Below are 6,417 nucleotides of genomic sequence, written 5' to 3'. Positions count from 1 at the left end.
ACTAATGACCTTGAGTGTCTCCTGCATGCCTGCCACTGTCACCGGGCTGGCACAGTCTTTGATTAGGAGTAATTAATGCCCTCACATCTGGTGGGAGCTCCCGCATCCCTTCTTAAATTTGGCCCTCTCCCGGTGTTCCCTCATGCTCTCCGTACTCCCCTCCCTCCTTTTAATTTCTCTATCTGTCTCCATTTCCAAAACCATCCAACGAATCATTGATTATCTGACACGTGTCTTGCTTCTGGCTGTTGAAGATACTCTCCATACCTCCCTCGGTTTAACTGACCAGAGGTTTGTGCGTCGGTGTTGATATGGGCGAGTCTCTGTCATTGTCACCTTAGCTGTTGCAGAGCTTTTGATCTGCTTTCCGTGCTAACCCGCGCTGCTTCACTGTGCAAGAGATGAAACGGCTGTTTTCTGGCAACCTGAGCAAAGCAAGTCCCCCGGCAGTGATCCTTAACCGGTCTGGCCTCTCCCAGGAATTGCACATCACATGCTCTGAGGAAAAAGAAATAGAGGAAAATAAACAGTTGGCCAGAGAACGTCTCCCTCCAATTACCAACAACAGATGTGAGCCATGGTCGACAGAGAAGGAAAAAAAATACAGCACTGTGTGATTTCATAAAGAAAATGTATCACATGCTTCAATTTTAAAGAGAAACTATATACTTTTTTTGTACCTCACACGTAATTGCATAGATTCTTGTTGGCATGTATATAATATAGATATGCATGTTGAAAATAAGAACTGCTGGGTTTACGTTGCATTAAGAAGCTGCTTATAACTACAGAGGGTGAGGGTCCTCTTCCATGGAGGCCATCATGATGTTATTCTAGGGAGCAAAGGATCCTGGGAACATAGGAACTTGGGATTAGAGAGCGTGAGCGGGGTGGGGTTGGGGATTTCGCTCAGGTACTGCTCACACCACAGGTGTGACACACACCCAACTGCCCACTGCACATTCCCACAGACACTGATAGAAAAACTTTTTGGATGATGAATCCTGATGTTACTGTACAGTTCTGTTGTTTATACACTACAAACTAAAATATATGTCTCAGACAGATGCTCATGATGAAACATCTGTTGCTGCGCTGCATTATTGCAAATCATGATAAAGTGTCCAGATGCCGTCTCTCCCTCTTCATCTCCTCAGTGTGTGTCGGTGTTCAGTTTGCTGTCTGCTGTGGTCTAAAACATCCTCACTGATGTAAACTGAGTGAAACTGATTTAAATTATCCAGGCTGCTTTGTACAAAAACATGAATATCGCACACCGTTTAGTCACTGACCTGAACAGGGATGTAGATTTTTACGCTCAGAGGACAAACAACTCTGTGAGAGAGGAACGGAAATTCACACCGCACCATTCTGCTCACATGCTCTGTTTGGGATACAGGACCTTGGGAATGTAGGACTGAGGAAACATAGGACCCCAGAAAAGCACATGTGTAGAAATGGGAACATAAGCCCCTTTGTCATGTTTCTGTTATGTGCAATATAAATGCTGCAAGTACGTAATACTGAGTTCGGCCACATAATAAGCTAGTCTGCCATAAATAATAATGTTTACAGTTTTTGAGAGCAGAAAACACTGACACACTGTGACAGACACACTGTTTAATCCATTCGGCACACTTTTGCTGTTGTATTTTGGATTTTGGAGAGAAAAATCCTAAGCTTGACAGACCTGTCGTGCCTAGTTACAGTTGCCAAGCTATGATTGGACAATCGCTGCTTTCAAACGGTCAACTGGTTCACTCTAAATGTCTGCGCTCCCATAAATGGAGACTCATCTAATATCCTAGTGGCTTATGGGTCAGGTTACACAAGGTAAACCGTAAATGTTGACCCAGGACTTTGTTCCTGGACAGTGACCAGCTCAGCTGTCAACACCAGCCCATTGACCGCTGTCCACGCAGCCACACACCCTGCCTCGGTCCCCTGGCTCCCTCCATTTCCCTGGCTCTGTACAAAGAGCAGCTGACTGCCAGAGAGTGGCCATGTCCAGCTATTATCACTCTCAGCATGGGGCAACATGCAGACAGACAGGGCGGGGGAACTCCAGGCGTGTTTATCTGTTCAAAGCTCAGCCTTTTCTCTCTGTGCTGTATTTATTATTATTATGTTTTCCTGCCCCTGCACATTTATTAGGAGGAAATAGTTTTATTTTTGGACAGAACAGTATTTCTACAAAGGATTCAGTTCTGATATCTGGGAATCTAAAATTTGCTGTGTCTGTAAATTGAAAATGGGGTTTAAAATGCTATTGTTATAGAGTGTCTTTGTTTCATGGTGCTCCTCCATGTTTTTGTCAAGATTCACCTGCCTTCACTGATATGGAGTCAGAGAAAAGCTGAAAATTTGGTGGGATTGCATCTATGGATTTAGTCTGGCAGGGGGTCTTAGCAGAGATTTTCTGTGTATCTTGAGATCGCTGGAGTTGGGGGGGATGTGCAGAGATAAATATTCAACAGAGATTCACGCAGGTGAAAGGCCATCAACGCATGACCGCATGAATAAACATTGTCCCCTGTTCCGCTACAATTACCACCCATGAGCAAGTGGCTGAAGTAATTGACGCTCCAAAAATGCTCTCAGAGCCACTGGACCAAACTGCAAATTGGGTTTCCACCTACATGATAACTCATGATGGCTTGACCACTGGGCATATTCCCCTTCCCTCCTCTAATGGTCTGTTCTATTTAGGCTTTCATCCATGGTGGTTGGCTTTGAGTATGTGAGCAGTACCGTTGTGTATTCTTTTAAAGGGATAGTTTGGATTGTTTAAAGTGAGACTGTATGAGGTACTTATTGATAGTCAATGTTTTAGCTAAAGTAGATGGCGGTCAACACACCTCCAGTTTGGAGAAGGAGAGAGAGGCGCTAGCATGGAAGCTAAGCAATGAACAGCTGTGTACCACTTAAAAAAGGTTCACCTAAAAAATCAGTGTCTTTTTAAGTACACTCTATATTTACAATATTTTCATTGGCTTTGATGTTTTAAAGGGATAGGTCAGATTCACTGATGTCACACAACAACACAAACAATCTAACAGATAGTGGCACCTGCAGACCAACAAATCCCATGTTCTGCAAGGTAAAATTACTGAGGAGCTGGGTTGATTTGAAGATGGGGATATTTGGATAATATAGCAGCGGTTTCTCATCTGAAAAGGCTGTCTGACATTTAAACTATTTATATTTTTAGGTGGACCTTTTGCTGACCTTTGTTGCTGACCCGTTTAGCTTCCATGCTGGTGCTCCTGTCTGCATCTCCAAACTAGGGGTGTGCCGGCTGCCATCTAATGCAGATAATACACTGACTACTGGTAAGTACCTCACACATCCTCCACGATGTGTGTGATAAAACATGTTTACAGTTCTTTAATGGACAGTAATGAGGGAAGTTTTGACAGCAGAAATAAACTTTGCTGTGGTTAGTATTTATATAACCAGCCTCCAGGATGTTTTGCTCAGAGACTTAGGCAGGCAGACAGTGCACCAGGCCCAGCAGGCTGAGCAGCAGTCCCAGTATGTGGGCGGCTCCAGGCCCACAGTCGCTCTGTGGCCCATGAAGAGGGCTGCTGGGGCTGATAAGACCCAAATCTGTTGGGTCCCCTGGAGCCAGAGCTGGCCCTCGACGTCCCTGACCTGCAGTCAAAAACACAAAGACAACTGTGGGGTACACAGGGACACAGCTACATCTTTTCTACAAATTCACAGCAAACTGACAACAATAAATCACAGGCATCAATCCTGAGGCGGGTTGGATTTAATGAAGTGAGTTGGTTTGGAAAAGACTGAGGGATATTTTTGCTCTGGCAATAGCATTAATGTTTCAGGGAGACGAGAGGTGACGATTCAATTTGGGAACCCGGTCTTTTCTCTATCACTGAATGTGAGCTAATACATCAATAGCGCGGTGAGTAATTAGAGGTTCTAGGCTATCTTTAGATGGATCAAGACATTAGCAGCCACAGGCAAAGGAAATGAGCTGAGTCAAAATCATTTATATTGTTCAAACAAATTGAAGCTGAAAGCAGTCGTCCACAGAGCCGCTCTCTGCACAGGACCTGCATTCCTATTCAGAGCAATCTGCAATTACTGGGATTTCACAGCACATTTAAATAGAATAAATAAACCTGGGAAATTTAAAACTAATCAAGCCTGTTGAATTATGCAGCAAGGTGTGCTGTGCGCTTGACATGACCAGCTATTTCTACAGGAAAAAAGACAGGGCAATTTTTCCATTCTGTGTGATTTATTTGATTATATAAAGCGGAGGACAAAGGAGAAGCAGGCATGGGCAGCTGCTGTATGGAAACCACATATCTAAAGCCCTGATGGTCCCCTATGGAGGCAGAGATAAAACCAGAGCACGCATGAGAATGCAACATTAGTCATGTGGTCACCAGCTTGCAGGAGCATTAAATAGACACGATCTCTTTGCTTGAAGGAGCACAGTTCTGCCGTGCTTTGCGTCAGTGCATGAATCTATACAAGAGATTTACAAAGCATGGCATTGTTTTTTAATGCTTTCTTAAATTGTTTCTGCTTTATATGTGCAACATGCAGTTAGGTCCTGTGTCCACCAAAGCATTTTTTCCCAGCTGAAAATGCTCTTCTGAAAACACTCAGCTGAGAGCACATGAGGGAGGCACAGCCTTACTTCAGCTGAAATGTTCTGGAATATCAGTTCAGTTATGTTTTACAAGTATCTAATTTCCAAGATAGTTTGTGTTATCAACAAATACTGAACCTGAATACCAAAATGACTGCTGACAGAATTCTGGCCCTATAGAACAACTACCAGAGACATCACGTTCATTTCTTTATCCTTTGCTATATCCTGGCTCATAGGGGATGTGAAGATGTATAACAAAACAAAAGGTTAAATACTGTTTTATTATGCCAGAAATCCACCTCTTTTCAGTATGGTGCCATTGATATATATTCAAGTCACCATTTAATTCAGCTATATGCACAACGTGAGGCAAACTGTAATACTAAACAGAAAATAATCACAAGATATTGACTTACATGTTTTTGAATATACTGTTTTCATTTAATGTAAGCAGGTCCACAGGTATATTTCCTACTGCACAGTTTGGCAGTTAAAAGTTAAAAGGCTAAAAAGTCACGCCACATTTTACCAAAACAAGTTTTAACTCTTCGCAACCAGAAAATAACAGCAGACATTCAGGGCAGAATAGACACTCAGAGCCTCGTCATGCTGCTGGCATTTGTAGCAGAGTGAAAATCAGGGGTGTAATCTGGATCGATATATCAATTCCATCAAGTCCAACAATCCAATAGAATCAATGCAAAGTGAAAATATCGATCTATATCATTATCTTTATCTTACAATGTTATTTCATGTCATATTGGTGTCACAAATGTCTAGAGTTCAGGGATAAAATTGTCAAACCACAATTTAGTCGCTTTTTTTTTTTACATAAATGTAACTGACTGTGTTACATGGACATGATATCATCTGATATCAACGGCAGGCCCCTAAATTGAATTGAATGAAAATCCTATCATTCAGACTTTGTGATTTCAACAAATATTGTACGGCTGTTCAAAGAATCAATATGATATTATATTGTGATGAAACTACCTACTATTTACACCCCTAGTGTCAATATAGAACGTTTCCTTTGGAAACAATTTAAAAAATTCAGTGGCCTTTGGTGAATACTAAGAATAGTTCTGCGGCAGATCTAAATGTGTTTCTTTTTGAATAAATGTGGTTTGAAGTAGTGTTTTTTCACTGAAAGGCTAATATATAAAACTGAAGTGCATATACCCACATGACCGAAGCACACTGCACACTTGTATTTCATCTTCTCGTACCAGCATGTCCATAAAATAGAGAAGCTAACAACTGATCAAAAGAGGAATGAGACGCATACATGTAGCCAGCCAGGAATACATCCACACCAGTACACACACACACACACACACACACACACACACACACACACACACACACAAAGCCAATGTGTGCATCATCCTACAAAGGAAAGACGTCTCCCTCAGAGATTCCATTTCCAATTCCCAGATTACAGCCCCACTGGTTAAACGCTGATTGAAGATTATTTAATCATCTCCAGGAGAATGTCTGCGCATATCTTAGACGAGAAAAGATTAAAATAAGATTCTGGTCAGGGAGTCTAATTATGGAAATCCCGAGAAGAAATATTGAACTAATCACTTGTCATTTACATCTTCAAAGGAAATTACAACTTACATCCACTTGATTCAACTGGAACAGTATTAGGAATTTATTAACCGCCGCGTATCAAAGCCTATACATTTTTCCACAGAAAGTGAGGAGTATTTTAAAAGATAACAAAGGATGGGCTGAATGTCTAAGCTTGTCTGTAGGCATGAATCTCAAACTCAAACTGG

At 41.9% G+C, this 6,417-nt stretch overlaps 1 long non-coding RNA gene across 1 annotated transcript in view; it reads right to left on the bottom strand.

The window, feature by feature from the left end:
* Window positions 1–342: 342 nt before the first annotated feature.
* LOC146310708 (uncharacterized) overlaps window positions 343–6,417 on the bottom strand; it is a 126,671-nt gene continuing 120,596 nt past the window's right edge. Inside the window, exon 4 of the long non-coding RNA XR_014772270.1 lies at window positions 343–498. This is a non-coding gene — a long non-coding RNA (uncharacterized LOC146310708). The remainder of the gene's footprint in view (window positions 499–6,417) is intronic.

This window comes from Lutjanus erythropterus, chromosome 18 (assembly GCF_056507025.1).
Source record: "Lutjanus erythropterus isolate fLutEry1 chromosome 18, fLutEry1.hap2, whole genome shotgun sequence".
Classification (NCBI taxonomy): domain Eukaryota; kingdom Metazoa; phylum Chordata; class Actinopteri; order Lutjaniformes; family Lutjanidae; genus Lutjanus; species Lutjanus erythropterus.
Note: the sequence above shows the minus strand (reverse complement) of the source record. Positions and strands in the feature narration are given on the sequence as shown.